At 42.4% G+C, this 23654-nt stretch overlaps 1 protein-coding gene and 1 long non-coding RNA gene across 4 annotated transcripts in view; one reads left to right on the top strand and one right to left on the bottom strand.

Moving 5' to 3' along the window:
- FOXP1 (forkhead box P1) overlaps positions 1 to 23654 on the bottom strand; it is a 584602-nt gene that overhangs the window by 254791 nt on the left and 306157 nt on the right. The gene's annotated exons all lie outside the window — the stretch shown is intronic.
- Positions 14689 to 18332, top strand: LOC111091278. The gene is made up of 2 exons (XR_005374762.1): positions 14689 to 15047; positions 15755 to 18332. It is a non-coding gene; the product is annotated as an uncharacterized LOC111091278 (long non-coding RNA).

Genomic DNA, 23654 nt, shown 5'->3' with positions numbered 1-23654 from the left:
GTAAAAGGGGAAGGGTCCGGCACCTCACACAGTGACACACAGTAGGTGTTCAGTACTCACGTGCTGAATAAATGAGTCAATGACTGTATGGGACAGAAGCATCCCCTCACCCGGCGATCCCACATGAGCTGCCAGCATCTAATTTATCATCAAGCTCATTAGAAAATAATCACACATGAACAGTGTATGCCAAGGACACCCCACAGCCTAGTTGTTTTGACAAGGTTATATTTGACATTATTCTAACATGATAATGTAGGCAAAATGTTTAAGAGTTAGAAATAGCTCCATAGGTGCCCAAACCCACCAGGACGTGGCACACTGCAGTCCGTCACTTGGCGCCTCTTGAATGAATGAATGAATGAATGGACACGTAGACATCAGTGGAAGAAGGATGATAGAATATATATTACTTACAGTATCTATACTGAACAGCCATGACCTTTCAAAATCATCATCCAAAGGAAAAAAAAAAATCATCATCCAAGGAAACTCCATCCACTGAACTCAGACTCAACCAGCAACATGGAGTGAAGAGTGAAGGTGTGAAGAGTGAAGGCAGCTTGTGTCTCAAAAATTTAGATGACACAAAGCCATGAGCTGAGAGGTGGCAGTGTGTGAAGGTGCCTGATTTCTGTTGCCTGCTATGCGGTGACAATACATATGCCGCAAAAATGCTGTCAATCCCCTTTGCCTGGATAGCCACAGTTCAGAAGTGGCTCAGTCTGATCAGCAATGAGCTCTCCATTTAATGCTGCTTACTTCATAAACTACTACTGCAGCTCAATTCTCTCAACAACTGGGAAAGCAACAGAGCTGATAAGAGAATTAATGCTTTCTTTCCAAATCACATCATCTAGGATAATAAAAGCATGTTAGACAAATAACTCTTAAAAGAAATAGGAGAAAAACAGTTTAACATAAAGCTCTAAGCTATATTGATGTTTATAAGCATTACGGGGTGGTGGTGAGGGGGGAACTTCCGAGCTAAGTCATAATTGCTAATGCTACGGATCTGTTCCCTGTAGAATTCTCCGAGATAAACACAGCTTTGCATATTTGGAAGGTATTTTGTCTGTTAAACATTCCCTTTACTGTAAAGAATTTTTCTTTACCAGGAGTAGCTAGCTCTTTTTCACTACTCATTTCCAATTCTCTGCCCACTTGCATCCCCTATTCAGCATTCTGGATTTCTTCTTCAAACGCTAATGCTGGAAGAGAGCTTGTGAACCACAGGGTTGGGTACGGAAGCCCCATTACATCTACAGAAAGAGGATGTGAAAATGATTTCAATACAGAGCAAGACCGGACACAGAAAGTGGTGCTGACCACAGCGGCTCAGGGTGGGCTAAGGAAAATCAGGTCTTCAGATATTTAGGCAATACTTTGTGAGCCAGGAGGTTCATAAAAATCTGTGACCTTCTAGAAACAAATGATGGGGGATCCCTGGGTGGCGCAGCAGCTTAGCGCCTGCCTTTGGCCCAGGGCGGGATCCTGGAGACCCAGGATCGAGTCTCACGTCGGGCTCCCGGTGCATGGAGCCTGTTTCTCCCTCTGCCTGTGTCTCTGCCTCTCTCTCTCTCTCTCTCTCTTGTGTGACTATCATAAATAAATAAAAAAATAAAAATAAAATAAAAATAAAAATAGAAACAAATGATGGGTTTCACAGATGAAACCTGAATGATTCCAAGTTTCAAAAAACCTGCTGGGGAGATAGGGGTGGAGGAAAAAAACTTTTGTGTCAATGTGCCTATTTTTACAAGTAACTTTACTTGACACATCAAGGGCATGGGCACTTTTTTGGCAGCCTGTGATGCCGGCCTCCTCTGGGGAGACGAAGTTTAAATTACATTGATTTTAATCTTCCCATTTACTCGAGCTAACTAGAGTCCCTCTGGTTAGAAACCTGGGTGTCTCACTTTGTCTTGCCAGGTCTGAATTGGTAACAATCTCGGGATCTTTTTTTTTTTTTTTTTTTCTTTTTTGTAGGCGAAGCCGGATCCTTCAAAGTACAGATTCCAGCTCTAAGTCTGATGGATAATGCTGACATTAGAGTGCTGCCTTTCTGCTTTTGGCTTCGCTCAGCAGGCCCAGGCTAGATCCCTGCCAGCCTCCCTGCCCCATCCTAGCCTCGGCCATCCTTAGAAACCTGAGCACTTGGTCAAGGGCCTCTACCAGGCGTAGGTGATGTCAGGGTCTCCCCTGGGGTGCCCTTTTCCTTCCTGGGGTTCCCTCTCTTCCTCTTTCCCTCCATACATCTTTCCCCTGCTCCCTCTTCTCTCGCTGTGAGTCAGTCCCCCCACCTCCTTCTCTCTCTCTCTCCATCTCTCTCTCCCCCTCCTCTGTGCATCTCACCACCTTGCCCACTCTCAGTCTCTGGGCGTGTGCGCTAAGTGAGCTGTCACCAACCAGTAAGAGGGGCTGTGCACGGCTGTGCTGGTCAGACTGGGGTAGGAGCCAAAGCACGCGGGATGTCAGACAGCAGCTGACAGTCCCCTCTGATGACAGGGCAGGGTGAGCAGGACGTTTCTGGTTTGGCTGTGGGTGGGGACAGTCATTCTGGTCTTCGTGGTATCGGCGGTGCCGGGGCCCCCTGGACCACATGAGAAGGCCGGTGTGGTTCCAGCGCGGCAGCGGTTCTCATGCTCTTACTCAGCCTTCCACTGACGCACGGGTGGCTCATGACCCACGGCAGTCCCCTCCTCATCGCTGAGCCAGGACCCAGGCCCTCTTGGAGGCTGCCTCTGGGGCCGCCCGGGGAGCATGTCACTGTCGCCACCCCAGCAGCAGATGGCTTTTATCATCCTCGTGGTTCCTCAGAGTCCCCTCACTATGCAGATCTAAGACTCAGGATGCGAATCGTGTTTACCTGAAGACCACGGGGCCAAAACCAGACGGTGTCTTTCTCCTAGGAGCAACAGAGCCCCCTGATATATATAACACGACTGTAAGCATGCCCATGTCAACACAGAATGAAAATACTCATTCCACCCCCCCCAATGAGAAAAGAAAAAAGAAAAAAAAAAAAAAAAGAAGAAGAAGAACTGTTAGCCAATTTGAATTATTCTAAGGTCCGGCTCAGTCTAGAGCTTATCTAACGGTCTATTGAGTTCTCAGTAAGTCATGTGAAGGGAAGTCCTATGATAACATTTCCTGAGACTTCTAGACATTTGATTAAGGAGTTATAAATCTTAGAGTCTGACTTGTCACAAGCAGAGTGAGATTACACCCAGGGCTGTCAAGATTAGGTAAACTTGTCTTGTTCTCTTATAGGTCTTTCTCAGCCTTATACCATAGATTAAAGATTTTTTTTAAGATAAAAAAATGGTTACCATCGTGCTCGATGTTTGAAAAAAAAAAAAAAAACTAAAGGAGTATAAAGTGACAATTTTCAATCTTCACCTCCTGAAAGGTGTTTACCTGCTGCTCACTGGCAAGATTTTAATAGGCAGTAAGAGAAAGGGAAGGAGGATTGCCTGCCGGGCTGGTCCCCATACTGTTGTCCAATTAATTCATTATGGCTAAATGAATAACCTGTATTAAATCAAAAAATGCGCGTGAGCTACGTAACCCCCCATCTTCCAGTAACCCATTCCAAGATCGTGGTGGAATTAAATCAATACCTTCGGGGGTGGGAGGGGATCCAGAAACCTCTTTACATGAGCCCTGTCAAATTCTATTGCTAATTTTGAATTGACACATGATTCTAGGAATGACCAGCGGTTACCATCAGCAAACCTGTGGAGACCGAGGTTTTCATCCCACACGTCACTGGAGGAGAGGATATTTAGGGAGTTCTAGGTCAGTGGGATGCTTCCTCAGCTTAGTGACAAGAGATTTGGTACCTAAGTGAGAACTTACTGATTCCAATTCTCCATACATGCCGAAATTATTGGGTTAAATAAAGACATGACAAGCTATAAATCAACTTGCTTTTTTTTTTTTTTCCTGGGGAGTTTTTACTCAGGTGTACTCTAAATGTGCATTAAACTGCAGCTCCATTAAGCAGTTACAATGAAGGTAAAGGGCGCAAGGCTAAATACCACAGGACCTTGTATGGATCTCCTGGCTTTAATGGAATCAGGTTTTTAACAACTCTTTTTTCGTTAAATACAGTCAGTGTCAGGAAGATGCGTCCCACTCATAAAGCAGCGCAATGACAATGTACAGTGGCACTAACACAAGGACATAGTTCATCATGACATTTCCAGCAATTCCCAACTGATTAGGGTCATTATGTTGGAGGTCTGATTTATGTTGTCATTTCCTCTCACCGATCCTGCATCAATGAATCTTAATGAATTGGTAAATAAGGGTGAAGATTACACTCTATGACACTGAAACATTCCTCATTCTCAACACCCGAGATTTATGTAGCCAATTAGTGACTAACAGAGAAAATTGGCTGGCAGAAAAATAATATTCTTTATGGTACAAAATGGAAAAAGCTTTCTCGTTGAAGGGCAATGCCACAGCAAAAGTCCATAAAGTAGCTTGATATGTGGAAACACAAAAGATGTTTAAAATGTGCTGTAAGAGGTTCCCTAGTAAAATGCTTTTACTGTGGGTTTTCTTCTTAGTTTTTTTTTTTTTTTTAGATATCTCATTTTTTAAAGGTTATTGGTTTAATATGCAGACCTGTATTTTATAAAAGGGGAAAGTTGGCCTGTTGGGGGAAGGAGTTAAGTATACCCCTATATAACAGAAGGGCTAATTCTTTATTTACTGGCATAATGGGAAAAAAGCAAGCAGACAACCCATTATTCCCCCAGTTTTAGCCGTTATGCCAGTTTCTCTGACTTCTGGTAGACAGGTAGCCATGATCATTTGTACATAATCAGGGAGCACTAAAATCTTTCATTCTGATTAATTACTGGTAAGTGTGCTTAAAGTACAGAGCATGTTTCAAATACCAGAACTTTTTAATTTAAAAAATAGCCTAATCATTAACACAGAAATCACTCCACTTACTAGTATTATTTTACATTCACCTGTTCCTGACCTCATTATAAAACCAGATGAAATGACTGTCATAAACAGGAAAAAAAGGTAAAAATTCCCCAATGAAACATAATTCAGAAAATCTTGGCTTCACCTAGAGCTTGAAGCGTCACCCTACGGTGTGTGTTCATGAATGCAAAGCATAGCTTCAGAGTCATTACTGCTTAAGTATATACTTAATGTTGAATACTGTCAGAAAAAAAAAAAAAGGTTCTCAAAATCCACGTATTTATTCAGATTTCATCATCTGGGCTTCACGATATCCTTGTACAATATGCAAATCAGCCACATCCCTTTCTTTCTTTCCCCTGTTTCTAGTCAATGTCACCAAGAGAGTTTGGAAATTAAAAAAAAAAAAAAAAAAAAAAAAGTTGGATCGGCTGCATCGGGTTCTCTGTGCCATCTCATTAAGCTATCCAGCGGGTAATAAACAATAACAACAAGATGGGATCTGCATCTGACAGGGCAGCCAGTTCTTTTTAGTTCTGGAATGCTCCACGACCACGACCACTCGAGTAGCCTCCCTCCTTAAGAGTTGCTGCTTCATCAAGGGCTTCTGGATAATTGCACCACTTCTGTCAAGCTCAGATCATGTCTGAGGCGCTGCAACCTTCAGGACTCCCTGCAAACTTGCTGCTCACAATTAGAGCTTCTCAGGCCGCCTGGAGCTCCACAAGGTGCTCCAAAGAGCAGGGCTGCTGAAAAGATAGCAGGAGCCAGAGCAGACCTCACTGGGGAGGGGCGTGGGTGGGGAAGCAAAAGGAAGAAAAAAGGCCAAACATAACCTTGCAAAGCCTGTAGCCTTACAGGAATATCGCCCTGTTGATGCTGTATGTTCAGAGATGCCAAGTAAACTGTGCAGCCTTTAAATGGATCGTTTTTGCTATTCTTTAGACCAGTTTCTCAGAGAGCAAATGCACTCAACTGGCCAGGAAATTATAAGGGTATGTGGTGCTTCTGACTTGTTCTGGTACCAAGAAACTCCTATCTGCACAGCAGAATGCCTTGGGCACACAAAACTGCCCTCATAAGTAGCGGTGTGTGTCTGGTACACATAATTGGTTCAAATCTTTAAAATCATCCTCCTTAAAACAAAGAAGAGAAAAAAAATGCATCCCTTTTACCTATGACAGTGAACAGATAATATTTTAAAATGCTAAGCGGAACTGCCATCCAAAAAAAAAATTAAATGCAAATATATTAAAAGTCATTCCAGGGCTGAAAACCAGTATATAAAACCTGCTAAGCCAAACCTGTGGGTAGAGAAGCAACTCTGGGGGAGGAGGAAAAAAAAAAGGTTGGTACATCAACTCGAGGGTGGGCAGCTGACAGTCTGCTCCCAAAACTGGGAAGAGCCAAGAGAAAACTCTACACATGTTTTATTTTAAAATCATTATTTGATACTGATTCCAAACGAAGTGTTTTGTAAAATATTTTCACAGTAGGTGGCATCACTTATCAACCGTAGGAGGGGTGTGGTGGCTTGAAGCATTTTCCTTTATTAAATTATCAAATAATTATTTAAATGGCTTTCACACATTCTGTTCCATTTCAGATACACCTACAAGGATGGCGGGCTTGCCAGAGTGAGGGAAAAGATTCCAGTACACTTTGACTACCCAGATACTTGTTTTTCGCTGTCCTCTTTATTCATATATTTTTTTTTTAAGTGAGTTTTCAAATCCACTTTCGTTCAGTAACTGATCATTCTGGTGAAAACCCGCATTTCTGCAGCTGACAGCAAAGTCCCCCTTTTCTTTCAATGGAGACAAGTTGGTTTAAAACAGCTTCTCTGCTTAAATGAACCTAATATCAATGTTACTCATTCTGACCGGGAAAAATGAAGAGGTAGGCTGTAAAATTAAAAACAAATAATGAAACATAAGCACAGTGATGTTTAGGCATAATAACACCTGCAAATACACTTCCTTCTTTCTTTATGTTCAAGAGAAACAAAATGAACTAATTCTCCTTTTCACATTATAAATACTGTGAATCCAAAAGCAAGACTACAGATACTACAAATACTTAAGGAAAAAAGAACCAACCTACTTCCAGCTACATTATAAGAAAAACTAGGAGAGCTTTCTAATCTTTGAAAAGAGAACTAATTTATTACAAACATCCAAAGAGAGTACGGTTGTGGGGGGTGTGACAATAGACAACATGAACTCAATGACCTAGTGGTTATACTGAACCAAGTATAAATTCTGGACACTTGAATTTTTCCTTGTGCATTAGATAAAAAGATAATGGCTGATAAGGACTATTTACCAAAGTGTTTAAAATAAGGAGTTGAGCACCTCAGTGTCTCAGCTGTTTAAAAGTTCCACTCTTGGTTTCAGCTCAGGTCATAATTTCAGGTTTGGGATTGAGCCTGGCGTCTGGCTCCATGCTGGACACAGAGCCTGCTTAAGAGTCTCTCTCTCTCCCCCTCTTCTTTTGCCCCTTCACCCTGCTTGCCTGTGCTTACTCTCTCTCTCTGAAAACAAACAAACAGGGATCCCTGGATGGCGAAGCGGTTTAGCGCCTGCCTTTAGCCCAGGGCGCGATCCTGGAGACCCGGGATCAAATCCCATGTCGGGCTCCCAGTGCATGGAGCCTGCTTCTCCCTCTGCCTGTGTCTCTGCCTCTCTCTCACTGTGTGCCTATCATAAACAAATAAAAATAAAAAAGAGAAAGTTCTAAAAACAAACAAAAAACAATAAATAAAATAAAATATGAAGTTGAAAAAAAAAACTCAGGAAGAAGTTCAACAGGTAAAATAATGACAAACAATGGGTGGGTAGGAAAATCTCTTTTTTCATTGTGGCACATAAATAATTTTGGTGGATTCTAACTAGACTGTGGTCTAAGGAGATGTCAGAGAATGTAGGGTGTCAGGACCTAGAATCCTAGAAATTCAGAATGTGAGTAACAGGCAATTTGCCAAAAGAAAATGAGTTCATACCCCAATGTTATTCTTCTATAAGAAGGCCACATCCACTTGCTGTGTGAGCTTTCCATTGCATGTGGAAAGAATTCTGTACCTGAGGAAGAGCTATATAGTTCAAAGGGGATTTGGTACTTGGCCAGTGTCAGGATCATCACCCTGAAAGGAATTTCAGGGGATTGTCTAGTCTATCTTAGGTCACATCTGAAAAAGATCATGTGTCCAAAACATTAACTCTTAAGAGGCTGGGTGGCTTAGGAAACTGAGATAACATCTGGGGAATTTGATAGTATTAAGATAAAAGATGTACCACCATTCATTAATAGCATCCAACTAGCTGAATTCACATATTAGCAAATCTTAACAGTTAGAGCAGGGAAGGCAAATAGATTCCACGCCAAGCACTATGAATTAGCAAGAAGCTGGTGCTGCCTTCTGAAGAAAAAGATTCATAGGCCACAGTCAGGCTGAGAAACAGCTCTGTGATCGATTAGCAATGTCTGCTGTGAGCACTGGCAAAGTGAAACAGTTAAGTCCCTTTACCCATCTTCTAGCTATTGCTCTCCAGGATCCCCCAGCTGATGCTCCATGGCATCTTCATGGTAGTAAATAAAAGCTAAAATAAATAAATAGGTTTTCTCTAAGGTAGGAAGCATGTCCGTGTCAATAGATCTGAAAAAGTGGAAAGAAAACAGAGTTCCAAGGAGAAAAATTATTTCAAATTGACATTTAAAAAGGGGGTGGAGCCTCTAATGGGACTCTGAAGGAGAGGGACCCAGGCACAGCCTACCAAAACCAATATGAAGATTATAACATGTGATGTAGCTCCACAGAATGTGCTCCCTCACTGATTCCTGCAGACACCGTGAAGGGCAGGAGAGGGTGAGGGTGGACTTATCTTTGGAATACAACAAGGAAGGCAGTTAGGAAAACTTCTAGAACACATGAAAAAGCGATCAGAAACAGAACCGGAGGCCTTGTTATACCCAAGGGGCTTTCAGTTCAAATCGAACCTCATTCCATGACAGAGAATTTTTGTTCTTTTTCTCAGGGGTTTGTATCCTCAATATACGGCATGACTGCAGTCACTAACTTGGGTGTTGGAGCTGCTCCTGGCCTTTGCTCTTACACAACCATTATGGACCTTGGATGGTACAAGTGCACCATGTCCACCATGTGCAGAATTGCTGCTTCCTGCATGTCCATTTGGAGAGAGGGAGATAGAAGGGCGCCCCTGGTTATAAGAAACTGAGATACCTTTCACATGTATAATAGGTGAAGGGCCAAAAAAAAAAAAAAAAATGCTGAACCATTAAATCGAGAAACTAACAAATCCTTTTGGACAACTAGACTAATGGTTAAGGACAAACACCTCAAACAGTATGCAGTAAAAGGGTACTAACCATTCGCTACATTCCAGCTTCAGATCAAGCCAGCAGACGTCCCCTCCTATATCTGACACCACCTGATAGAATGGACAACCCGGAATGCCACAGACTGCCTTTCCAGAACCTTTCCTCGTAGAAGAATTGACAGCAGTAGCACTGCAGGGTTAGGAGGTAGGGGAGGAAGAGCGGGATTGCTCTTTAAAACCTTAGAGCTGCAAGTCACACTGCCTTATAGAAAGTTTTGCAGTTCCAAGGACATTTCCAGGAACAGCTGTTCCCTTCTGTTCAGAGATGATTTGCTGGTGGGCAAGGGTGGTGCAGGGGTGGAGGCTCTCCTCTCTGAGGTGTCTGCAAAGAAATGTTTCGGCAGATGAGTTGAAGGCTTTTTCTTTCCCAGCTACGCATAGGACAAAAGCTACCATTAACACGATTCCCCTGTGAAGTTCAAAGAGTCGACGATAGGCCAACTAGGGGTAAGATGATTGAAAATGGAAGCAGTGTATGGAAAATTTCAAGCAATAATCATAGCCAGGAGCCAGTGGCCCAGAGATATAAACACCCTGAAAACCAATTGATACTAATGAAGCCGCAGCTTCAAGGCAGACTAGGGCAGAGGGAGGGGTGAGCGTTTTCAGCACTTAACAAGTAAGTGGGCACATTTCGTGCCGGGTACTGATCTTTGCCAGGACCCAGTATTCCTGTGGCCATCTCACATCTAATACCCTGTCCCTTGACTTCTTAAGGACCAAAAAGTAAAGTGGGATAATATCCCACTTGAATGCCTGCTTTTAATGGATGAGGTGACAGCTATAATTTCCATGTGTTCATTCCAGTGAAGGCTTCCATCTATTCTGATGGGGGAAAAAAAATCTTAGAAAAGACCGCATATCACACTTCCCTGGGTTTCTAAGGACTAATATAGATGCTTAGGGGGAAAAAAAAAAACTTGTAGGTGTGTAACACACTTTTCCACAGGGTTGGGGTTATTGACCATTTACAATTAAAATCACATTTCCCCTACATCATCTGTACAATAAATAGAATGTGAAGAACATGTGAATCGTTAATGGACACTGTGAAGTCTCTAGGAAAATCAAAGAATCTTCTTATAAGGCAAACAACAGCTCTGAGCTACCAACACTGAATGTTCACGTCCTGGGTTGAAGCCATATGGATTATTTCTTATTTATCCAGATAGTTAACCAGCTTTCTGAAGGCAGGAAGCCCACCACGCCTAATAAAACAGACACCTAATAAATGTTTGTTGAATAGTGTACATTCATATAATGTCGCCTCTCTTAAAAACACACACACACACAAACAGGGGCATCTGGCTGGTTGGCTCAGTTGGAAGAGCACATGACTCTTGATCTTGGGGTGATGAGTTTGAGCCCCACATTAGGTATAAGGATTACCAAAAAAAAATAAACTTTAAAAACAACAACAACAACAACAACTCCATTTATAGGTAGAGTTTACTTAAGGTTGGGTACACCTGTACTAGGTAAAGATTATCTATCAGGAAAGTCTCAAAGAGACAAATGCATGTGTTTATCTAGCAGAAAGGCTCCAAGAGGAGCCCGTGGCCCTATAATGATCCCATTAGTACTATCTTCTGATGACCTATGCTAATGGAATCATTATAAGAGATGATCCAAGATTTACTTGCATCAAGGATGCTGGCTGGGTATATAAATACTTCCTAAGTTCACGTTTTTCAAACCAAGTGGGGTAGGTGCTAGATTCCCAGCCTGGTTAGAAAGGATAAGGTGTGCAAACAATCAAGGGGATTATTTCCTTAGTGTCTTCCGTGTAGAAATATGTGTTGTCTGGGACTGCATCCCAAAATACTTTCTATGCCTCTACTGTGGGCTACGTCCTCAGTGGAACATGCTGACTGCAGCTCACTATTCATTTGGGGGATAAATCTTTGGGCCACTCTACTTGGTCTATCAGTCATCATGCACAGTGAGGTGAGACATCCATTCTAGAGTTGTATTGTCTCACAGAAATGTACTGAGGGCCACAAATATAAGCCATATCTATAATTTTAAAATATCTACCAGCCACATTTTTAAAAGCAGAAAGAAATAGGGGAAATTACTTTTATTTTTAAGATTTTATTTATTTGAGAGAGAAAAAAAGCACATGAGCAGGGGGAGGGAGAAGGGCAAGCAGACTTGCTGAATACAGAACATGATGTAGGGCTCAATCCCAAGACACTGAGATCATGACCTGAGCCAAAGCCAGTTGCTTAAGTGACTGAGCCACCCAGGTACCCCAGAAATTACTTTTAAAAATATACTTCCTCTGACTTATTATGTCCCTAATATTTTAATTTCAACATGTAATCAACAAAGTTATTAACAAGTTATCTTACATTCTTCTTTTTCATACTAAGTCACTAAACTCATCCATATACATTAAGTATGTATTTTGTACAAATGGCACATCCTTGATTCAAGCTAGCCACACTTAGAGAGCCCAGTCGCCACATCTGGATGATGGCTCCCATGCGAGCTAGCACAGGCCTAAGAACAGTCCAAGATTCTGGACTGGAAAAGTTCCTAAATGTAAGAGGAAGGGATGCCATCCACACTGCCATCACTTTGCTTGCCTGGATTGGGACTGCTAAGAGAGGAGAGGGACAGTGCTTGGAAAAGAAGCTAGAGTTTCCTTGAAATGTTCCCCCCTTCTCTCTCCACATGTGGCCTGCATCGTGTGTTAACAGTACAAGCCACAAGTCTGTGCACGTCCACGGGGATGCATGGAAACATCTACAGATCCATATATCTATAAATTCTACAGCTGATATTCATTCTGTCACCTGTCAAGATAAAAGTAAAACAGACTTCAATCAAAGGCAAGGAAGAAGCACAGCATTTTCCTCCCCCAAGAAAAAAAGAATTTATCAAAAGTCTAGTTTGGGGGCAGGGGGACGGCGGTGAAGAGACAGTGGCTTCCTGCCAGGAATTTACATCACACTGAAGACTGGGAAATTAGATGTCTCAGTTATTCAGAGCATACATTTAAAGTCTAAATCCCCAAAACATAAGATAAATATGAAAGCCCTTAAATAACACAGGTACTCAAAAAGTAAGTATCTGAGAAGCACAAAATGTTCTCAAGTGACTGAAAGATTCGCGGGGAGCATGAAGTGGTGATTTTAATTGAGCAAGTGCTCTGGGACAGACAGGTGTGGGTTCGAAGCCCCCTTCAGTCGCTTTCTATCTGTCTAAGCAAGTTATTCAATCTGAGTGGATGCCAATTTCCTTATCGGTAAGCAGGGACAGATAACAGGTACCCTGTCAGACCTCCATCCTCTAGGACAGTGAAAGATGTCGAGTGCTTAGCAGCTGCTGTTCAAGAAATGTGCGACACACACACACAATGTAGTTATGTAAATATGTTAAATACATACATATGTGTCATATATCTTTTTTTTTGGTATGTGTCATACATCTATGTAGGTACACACAGTATGTAGTAATATAGTGCCTGTGTGTCTGTGGGTCTCCAACAAGCAGGACTGAAGTGCACTGTCCAGGGGTCAGGACTCTAGAGCTTACCTGAAGGAGTACAAGTCTTTTTTTTTTTTTTTTTTTTTTTTACAAGTCTTGATTCCAGCATAACGTTTGTGTGACCTAGAGCTGCATGTGCATCACAGATGTCATGGCTACACAATGACAAGAACGGTGCCTACCTTGCCTGTTTATTGGGAGGATTCAGTGGCATCACCCAGGACACCCACTTAGTACATGGCTATTGCTCATGAACCCTGAGTTACTATCACAGGCATTAAGACGATTATCTGGGCTGTAGGGCTTCCAGGGAGGATGGCTCCTGTCCAATTGCAGACTTGACAGTGGCTCCCACACAAGGGAAGGGCCGAAGCAGGAATGGATTGATGGGGTCTACAATCCAAATACTGTCATGCATAGTTAGAGGCCTTAGACTCGAGCATTTCCTTCTGCATTTTCTTTCTTCTTCTTCTTCTTCTTCTTTTTTTTTTTTTTTTACGATTTTATTTTCAAGTAATCCTTACAACCCTACATGGGGTTCGAACTCACAATCCCGAGATCAAATTGCGTGCCCCACCCACTAAGCCAGCCAGGCACCCTCCTTATTTTCTTATTTGATGCCCACAAGCCTATAGGAATAAGGACGGTGATTTCAACCAGGAACTATTTCTTGAACACCTATAATGTGCAAGGTGTGATTCCAAGTGTCACGAATTGAGCAGCATTCCTTGCCTTCAGGGAATCTACAGTCCGGTTGCATTTCACCCATTTGTTTATTCACCTTCGCAGAAGGATGAAGTGTCACAGTGGGAATATTTGCTCAATTAGTGGCTTAGTCTGAACTGAGAATGTCTAAAGTATGTAGTAAAATAAAAATGTTCTATACGATTACATAAAATTATTTCTCTTCTCCCCTGTCTCCCTCAATGATCTGGAAAACAAAACATTTCCACATTTTTGAAAAACATAATACTGGATAGACATTATGGCCATACACAAAGATTTTTACAAGCTCTTCGGCCCATCTTTGCTTTCCTCTGACACTTCTGAAATGATACCCAGGGAGACAAAAAGCCCTTTAAGGTAGACACTTTTCGAGAAGTTCAAATTGCTGAATGGCCTGGCATCACGTGAACAGTGCGGCAGTATTTGCTTAATTCAAAAACAGCTGGGAGAGGAGCTGTTTGCCTCCATTAAGATTTCCAAAATCGGGGGCGCTTGGCTGGCTCAGTCGGCAGAGCATGAGACTCTTAAACTCAGGATCCTGAGTTCAAGCTCCATGTTGGGCATGGAGCCTATTTTAAAAAAAATTTTTAATTAAAAAATCAATGTTCCACAGTGAGGCAAAAACTCCCTGCTCTGGTTGTCATTGCTACTAGGCTGAGTAAGCCCGTGTGCACTTTATCCTGGCAACACCAGGAAATCCCTGCCCGCCACAATGTTTAAAAAAAAAAAAAGAAAAGGCAGCCTCCTGACAGAACCGCTTAGGGGAAGGGATGGAAATCAATTGGCAAAAGTTTGGGTCAAGAGGCAGAAATCTGGGGAACACTTACAAAGGAAGGGCAAGACTTTTAGCTCCAAGAAATGAGGATGGACACAGCCAATTACTCTGCTTTAATATGCTCCCATTTGCCGAGGAAGTAGCCTGCAGGAGAGTCAAGAAGCTTGAACTATTTTTAGGCCCATGACCCTTTTAAAAACACAGAGCTAAATTCGGTCCTCAGTTACACCCACTCAACTCCCACTGGCTTCAGCGGGAGCCACAGGGAGAACCCGCTCACGGATGCAGAAGAGCTTAGTTATGCCTCTGCATTCTTTTTTTTTTTTTTTTCAAATGGAATGACAGTTTACTGGCCACGGCTGACTATGGAAAGCCACCCAGCAGGTCTCCTGGCTCCAGGAGGGCAAAGAGGCAGGGTCTTACATTCCAAGGACATCTCTGCGACACTCCTGGGAAAAACTCGTGTTTATTTGACAATCCAGGCAGAGATGGGGGGGGGAGAGAAGAACATCCTTTTGAAAATGGCAGTCTATCTCGGAATTGTTTAAAATTATAATCTCATCTATAAGAGCCCAGATTTGAAGAATTGTATTATGTGGGCTAAATTAAACTTTTGCCTCCAACTAGCATGGGGTAATTACAATAAGGGATCACATGAAGTTCACTGCTGTTCAATGCAACACAATTTGTGACCATCAACTACGGTAAGGTGGGGGGGGGGGAGCATCATTTATAAATAATAGGTCCCAAGTCTGACTGGGGGGGGGGGTGTGAGTGGAGAGCATTTGGCATCTCAAATTACTTTAACTGGGGGCCTTCATGTCCAATGGAAAGGACACTTTGTCCCCCCTCCACCGTCTCTAATCCTCTGTTCTTAAAGGAACACTCAGCAAGATAATGAATCCTTTAAATGTTACATCTTCTGTCGTGCATTATTGTGGTGCAGAAACTCTTCACATCAAACAGTCATCAGGACTATTACAAAGTGGGCTTATAAGAGAGGGGCTGAAAAGGAGCTGTGTGAAAAGAAGTGGAAAATTAAAGCTGAAGCAGTCGAAGAAAGGGCTTAATTTACTGGCATGTACAGTATGCAAATGAGATTACTCTCAGCTTAACTGCATCATTTATGTCCATAATAACGGCATCATCATTACAGGGCTCAAATTAAATTACACCATAATTAGCATATCAAAGTGATTGGTTAAAGTTTAAAACAAATACCCAATTTTGTTAATGAACAGCTGTAATTGTCATGTACACTTCAGTGAAAACTCTCTAAACAAATATATGTTTTAGAAGGGAGGAAGATTTTTTTTTTTTAAAGCAGACAGGTCTGTAGCAGAGGTAAATTACCTAAAAAAGAATGACATGGACTATTCTATTAATGTTAATATATGCTGATCATTTTCAGGTAATAAAGCATTCTATCAAAACAAGGCTTCACTTATATTTAGACATCTTCCCTGCTCCTGAGTGTGACAAACCACCAGAACCCTGTCTCTACTTGCCGCAGTGATAACAACGCAGGGGTGACCTGTCTCGAACAAGCAAAGGACATGTTCAATAACATGCTATTACTAAGCCTCCATACTTATTGAAGAGACATCCATGCTCAAATCATGCCGACTCAAAGCTGATTTTCTCCGCATTCCAACCAAAAGACAGAGTGACAGAGCCAGAGAACTTGCGGAATTTATGGGGTAGACCAGAACGCTCCTAAGTTGATGACCTGATAACATGTTAGACAGCCTCCAATTCAGTCTCCCCTCCTGGAACCAGAGCGTACCCATACAGCAGTTCCAAACATGCGGCTGCACCAGGGAAGTTTCTGCTCTTCCATCATTAAAATAAATCAGAAGGCGCAACTAGCTGTTTTGTCAATGTTGGCTGGAGCCAGCATGTACACACGTTTTAGATATGCAAAACCATACATGGGTAATAAGCTTGTTTTCAAACCTTTTTGTTATAATCATTGAATGTCTGAAGAGTTTCTACACAAAAATCAATAATCTCAAGGCTCACATGCAAAAAAAGCTCTCTGCCTCAGATTCTCCCCATTTCCTACCAACGTACCCCATATGTTCTCTGCTATATCTGTGAGGGTAACCATCCACTGTGATATACAGCAAGGCAAGCCAAAATATATTTTTCTCAAAAAGAAAAAAAAAAGCACTTTCAAATATACTTAACAAGCAAATTGAATGTCTTATTAAAATCGTATTATCTAAACAGTGTTCAAAAATTTAAAGAAAGTAGCTTTTCATTTTATTCATCGAGGAATCCATTAAAGCTTAGGCTCTGAAGTAGTATGTAAATTATGTGCCTTTCAAGGTAGAGCTAGGGCAAATTCACTCCATCAACTAATGATGAACCTCATTATGTGCAGGGAGGATTCATAATGAGGAAAGAGCCACCCGCCATTCCATGTTCTAACATAAATCCCTGTAAAATTTGAATATCTCCCCGTCTAATTAAAGGCTACTAATTCCAATCACCCCCTCCATGGCCCCAAAGTAAAAATAAACCTCTTTAAAAGCACAGACTACAGTTATATTTCTAAAGCAGCACTCGAGTCTGTTTGGACTCAGAACCTTCCACTCAGATATGTTTTACGACAAGCATAATTAGCAGCTTTCTAAGATACAAACTTTGAGGCTGTTCAAGCTCATTTTGGTTAAATACATTGGATTTCTATTTTTCAAAGAGCTTCACCTTGACGGGGCTACCGTGCATGCACAGAGATGATCCGCAGCCAAGAAACCAACAGGAATGTGTGAGCATCGTAATAACGTAAAATAAAATTCTTACACTCGAGTTCCATGCTAAAGATGAGATGTTAAGGAAAAGAAAAAAAAAAAAAAACAAGCACCGTGGCATGAACCCGAGATTACATTTGGACGGGATGTATTCAAATTTGCTTGGGAACGACATACTTGATTCTGGAACAAAACTGCTCACTTTTAATGTGGCTTGAACTAATGAGCAAGTACAGCCCAGCGTGTCTCAAGCCAAAGAACTATTCCCTCTTGTAATCACTGACTTTGATTTTATTTTAACTGAAAACTATAGAATGCAAACCCAACGTTGCCAAACATATTTATTATGATTAATAGCCTGTAATATCCCTCACTAAGGCTTAATTTGCTCTCGTTTTCAATTATGAATCTGCACTACTCTATTCCACTCCCCTTTTCAGGTAGAGATGAATTTCTTGTGGTCTGTACTCTTTGTATTGTATCGCCACCCAGCAAGGCACAATTAGTTAAAAACAGCAAATCTCCACCTTGACTCTCACAGAGCACCAGATTACGCAAAATTAAGAGAACCAAATCAGTGAGAAATAAGTGAAGGTGTCCAGGGAATATAAAGCAATTAGACCAAAGGAAAACGAGAAAGGACATATGCCAGTCACCCACTCACTCACACCTTTACATTAAAATTCAAAAAATAAAAATAAAAATAAAAAAAGGAAAGGAGAAAAAAAGAAAACCCAACCACCTAGATCCTTTATTTAATTTTGATAAACTGAATACAGCATCCAACCAGGAAATCTTATCTGCTGCTGTCAGTTCAAGTGTCCCCAAATGTCTGAACCCCAGTCTGGTAATGCAATGTACACACCACTGTGACATCAAGTGTAGAAGAATTTCAGGAGCTAACGAGTCCATTCTACTAGAGATGCCGCTGCTTTTTAAGTTGCATAAAAATAAACTCCACTCCATAAAAGCTGCCACAGTGCGTGCTCTCTCATCCCTCGGCTCCAGGCGTGATCTCCCCACCCCCCCACCCTGCCTTTTAGGTCAGCCACTCATGCATTAGGAAGACATCCCTCCCAAAATAACTTGGCCCTCCCCCGAAGCACAGAGTTGAGCAGCCTACCTTTGTTCTGGAGTTGCAGATAATAACAGGCAAGCCTCAAGACCATGAGGATTTGGAAAAGATCAGGAGAGTTGAAGGAAAAAAAAGAAGAAGAAGAAAAAAAAAAAAAAGAAAAAGAAATACTGCAAGTAGAGAAGAATTGGAAGAAACAAGAGGAAAAGCCTTCTAATGAACTGTAGTGGCTGCCACAGGATCGGGGTGTCTTCACCAGTGTTTACACCAGTGAGTACACCTCTGTTCCATCTCATCCACAACTGGTGGCATTTTTCCCCCCCCGAATCCATGCATGACAATTAAAAGCAACTGCACCTCTCCGTTTGGGAGGGGGAACCACAAAAGACCTCTGCAATATTTCTTTACAATGTCTATATCACTGATGAGCATTAGTTTGAGTGACAAAGGTCCCGGGCTAAATCAACATTCTTACCTTAATGTTCCTAGTAAAAGGCTCCAGGAAACATAACTCATGAGACATGTATGCAAAGATACGTCTCAAGGAATTAATCCAGAGCCCTCAGCTGAAGTGGGGGGAAAAATTTTTTTTAAAAAGGAAAAAAGAAAAAAGAAAAAGCAATGGCTTATTTCCAAACAAACGCAGCTCAGCTCGGGCAGCGATGGCATAAGAACAGGTTTGCATATACAGAGCTCAGTGGCAGAAGCGAGAGTTCTGTAGGATTTATTTGACACTTATTTTCCGGGAAGCCTTTTGTGGAGTTGTACCGTTTGTTTCTTATTGTCTGAGAGGCAGTTAGGAGCTTTCTCCCGGAGGGGGCCTCTCAACCCCTGGGCTTGGCCGCCTCTGACAGGGAGGTAACCATATTAGGATGTGTATGGTAAAGTAAACAATAACATAGTTGCAATGAAATGGAATTTTTTTTTCCAAGCTAATGGTGTTGGGGTCAGTCTGTCTTTTTAGCCATTCCCACTAATTTTGTTTCCTAGTTCAAACAGGCCCTCCTCCTCCTCCTCTTTTTTTTTTTTAAGTGTTAGCTGTTTCCAAATATCTGACTGTAAATTTGCTGAGAATGTTTGCAATGTAAGAAAAAGCTTTTAACATCCAAATAAAGATCTTGCCAGTTTAATCATTAAAGGGGATGTGAATTTTCAAACCCTTGCAAAGATCCAACTCTCCCCTACTTTCTCCCCCTCCCCACCGCCACCTCAATCTCTCCCTGAAGGTTAAAATTACTTGGTCATTCAAAAGTACCTTCTAAATAAATCAGATTTTTAAAGAAAGAGACGGTTACCTTCATAAAAATTCCACATTCACATACTGTGTCACAGAGTGAAGAGTCTTAACCGTTCATGCGCCTGAAAATTTATTACCTGAAATTTCTAGGATGGTTACTTTTACATGATAAAGCTCTTTCCCACCTCCTCCAACCCCCCCCCCCCACAAAAAGAAAGAAGAAAGAAAGAAAGAAAGAAAGAAAGAAAGAAAGAAAGAAAGAAAGAAAGAAAGAAAGAAAGAAAAAAAGAAAAAAAGTAAGCATAAAATACTGTTGTCAAGTCAGCCTCTAGAAATTAGCCAACCAAACAAAAAAATATCAGGAATGAGTTCTCAAGATGTTACATATTTAGGAAAAGTTCTGCAGGTCCAAAGACAACAATCAAAAGTAAGGCTGCCTTCTGGCCACTGTGGCTCAGTAGGAGATTCCCGCCCAGGGATGCAGGGAAACATCCCCATTCAAGGTCAGGGCTGGCAGAGGAGGACAGCAGTGGGGATGAGGACCACCGAGAGCCCGGTGCAGGGAGCCTGGCCGCTGGGAGCCAGCCGGGGGCTGGGGTGGAGCGTGCTTCCTCGTCCCCTAGGTGAGAGCCGGGGCTGCTCCTGCAAGCACTTTCCCTGAGAGATCTGCTCACAGGAGGGTGTTTAAGTAGCGGCCAGTCCTCAGTGTGCAAGGAAAGGAGGAGAAGCACAGCACCACTGCCTGCAACCCTGCAACCCTCACCTCCACCCCCGCACCGGGCATCAGAGAGGCAAAACACACGGCCTGAGCGAAAGGGCACGGGCAGGGAAGAAATGATACATGCAATTATGAATGAAGCCAGGCTGACTGAGGAAATAAAACACACGTGGCCCTGGTGAAACTTCCACAGCTGTGAAACTAAGAGCGCCTCCCTGCCTGGAACCCCTGGGCGGGCCTCTAAACTGCCTTGGTTCTTATCAGATCCCTATCACACAGAAACCTAAAACCCCTGCAACTCATGTTTTATTAAAACATGTTTAGCATTCTTCTTAAAGATAGGTTTTAACCCCAAATACCCATGAAATTAAATCTCCTATGCCACTTATCTGCACTGCCGGGCAAAAAAACTAAAGTTGAGCTAAACAGAGAGATAGCAAAATCAATAAATCACACGAAACAAGTAGCAGTTCAAAAGTTCAAAGATATGATGGCCAGTTCAGCGCGTCTTAGCGCTCACCCAATAATAACGGGTCTCCGTCACTCCTCACAGTATAGACAATTTCATGGCATCATTTTCATTAGCCTGTCTCATGGAAAATTGCTAGCTATTTATGTATACGCTAAAATAAATTAGCCATTTCATCGAGCAGTGTGATTCTTATAAAATACATTAACACAATACTCGATTTTCCAGTTGGAGTAAATAAATAAATCAATAAATTCAATACAGGGTGATTCTTTTATTGTGGCGCTATAGCTCTCAGCATAAGTGTTTTTATTGGGTTTATTTGTTTCAATAAAAATTGAAATGGGCCAGTGATCTCAGCGCTAGCATCTTAAAAAAAAAAAAATCTATCCAATATTTGGGAAAGTACTGCGCAGAACACTCCAACTTAGAATTGTATTCAAAAATCATCTTCATGATAATTATTACTCCACAACCCAATTTTGATGGGGAATTTCACAAAGGGACACAGGTACTTCTGTCAGGTGTCTGACTCCTGGCATTTCGGTGCCAGAGACCAGAGTCTAGGGGTGAGGCTTCTGAGGGACAGCATCCCCTCACTGAGCGGCGACCTCATGCCTCAGACGCGCCTCTTCCCTGGACAGGGAGGAACGACAGTGGGACGAGTGCCAGATGGCCTCTTCTGTCACACCTTACGGAACGCCATTGATTGTGGCTCAGAGAAGGCCATTTACTCCAACCTCTGGGGGAAAGACCAGGGTATCAAGATCGCAAGAAAGAAGAGAGAGGTGTGCTGATGCTGTAAATAAACTCAGGCCAAAGGCCTGCCAGCAACTCTGGAGGCACAAGGGAGACACCAGCAAGTGAGAGATTTTTCCTGGGTCGCCAGAGCAAGTGTAATCAAAGGAGAACAGGGGAATGGATATCTGTTGTTTATGCCTGCCCAACACCCAAGCTCCTCTTCCTCTGATAACACCAGCCGTATTTTTCTTTGGGGAATGGGCATTTCAAAATGCCAAAGTCCGGGGATACATCTCTCAGCTCCTGAGGGTGGAGCCATCACTCAGGTCTGACCAATCACTGAGGTCCACTCTACTGGCCGCCCTGATTGGCTGATGGATAGACATGTCCCAAGTCAGAATTGAGAGAGACACTGTCCTTTTGCTGGGCTTTTGAAAGCTTTGAGAACATGGACTGCCTTTGGCCCCACAAAAAAGAAAGTGGCCAGGACACAGAAGTCAGAGTGAGTCCAAGAGCTGGAGAGATTCCTAACAGTTCCCATAGAAGACAATCCTACTCCTGGACTTTTCCATTATATAAGCAAAGGAACTTCCCTTAAGTGCTTAGCCAGCTCATTGGTGCAGCGTTATTTGTAACCAAGAGGTACAGTCCCGGAAGTCAAACTGAATAAACATTCTATTCTATATGTAGTTCTTCAACTCTGCAATGTATATTAGCTCTGATGAGAAAGCAAACCAAATAAAAACACACAAATCAACAAACTCCCACAGCTAATACTCAAAATCTGTAGATTTCACATATGCTATGTAACCTGATCATCCGCCATGTTCTCTGCTACCAACGGAAAGAAAGAGCTAGAAGAGTGAGTTAGGACCCACAGTCAAGAACTCAAGATGATCTCAAAGCAAAGTAAACTAGAGATCGAAAATAAATCCAGTGTGAAGTCTAATACGGACTATAACTCTCTTCTCTAGGACCCTGGTGGCGGTGGTTCAGGTCAGGGATGGACCAACCCATTCGTTTAGGTAAAAAGCCGATTAGTAGCCTGTTTTTAGCCACAGAGCAGGTAAGTGGTAGAGCCTCAAATGCCTGGTGGCTATTCCATTGGACAGTGGAGGTTGTCCACAGAAAGCCCAATTGGGCAGTGTTTCAATAGATGTGTAATTCTCATCCAGGAGGTATTCTGTCAACCACAGAATATTTGGCAAGATCTGGAGACATTTTTAACTTTCACAACTAGAGGGGTGGTGATGCTAACTGGGAGTACTTGTAAACACCCTACCATGCACAAGACAGTTCCCACAGTGAAGAATTACTGGCTCAACATGTCAGTAAGTGCTGAGGTTGAGAAAGTCTACCCTCCCAGGTGGGTGGCCCCTGATGATCTGTAGCTCCTCAGCTAGAGTCTTTTTTTTTTTTTTTAAGATTTTATTTATGTATTCATGAGAGACACACAGAGAGAGTCAGAGACATAAGGCAAAGGGAGAAGCAGGCTCCCCTATGAGGAGCTTGAGGCAGAACTTGATCCCAGGACCCCAGGGACCACAACCTGAACCGAAGGCAGACACTCAACCACTGAGACACCTAGGTGTCCCTTAGCTTAGAGTTTTAAAGTGACTTGACTTCTAAGACCAAGATTGCAGGTAGCCTGTGTGTGGATATAATACTGATGTGGAGTAGGGTTAAAGTCTGAGGCTAAGTCTAGAAAAGACTTGCCCCAAGTTCCATAGTCCTAATTATAGGCAGGGAAGGACCCAAAGAGCTCCCTTGGGAGCCCAGTTGACATTAATGTAGCTGAGCTGAGAGAACTAAGGGGGCCATGCTATTGCTTGTCCTCTTTCCTCAGCTTTCTCCTTCCTCACTATCCCTCTTCCTACAAACTAAGTGGAGCCAACCATCTAAATCATGTCTTAGATGGGATGGAATGACATTCTTCCCAATCAAGGGATGAATGTCATCACCCTAGGCCTGCATCATTAGCCAGGAGATCAGAGTGAGCAACCTGGGCTCCCAATGACCACCATTCTTGGCAGCAGGTAGATACCATTATAATGTACCAGCAATCAGGTGTTTCATTCCGACCTGGGTTCAGATCTAGGCTCTCCAACTTGAGGCTACTGAGCACTTGAAACATGGCTAGTGCACTAGGGAACTACATTCTTAAATTTATGTAATTTTAATTAATTTAAATTTAAATAGCCACACACATCTAAGGGCTACTATATCTTGGACTGTGTGCAGTTTTAGAAGTGTGGCAAATTCTCCATATTCATGAGAATCCGATCCTCAGCAGATGGATATTTGGTTCCCAGTTT

The sequence above is a fragment of the Canis lupus genome, chromosome 20 (genome assembly GCF_011100685.1).
Source record: "Canis lupus familiaris isolate Mischka breed German Shepherd chromosome 20, alternate assembly UU_Cfam_GSD_1.0, whole genome shotgun sequence".
In the NCBI taxonomy this organism is placed as follows: Eukaryota; Metazoa; Chordata; class Mammalia; order Carnivora; family Canidae; genus Canis; species Canis lupus.
This window is presented reverse-complemented; position numbering and strand designations above follow the sequence as displayed.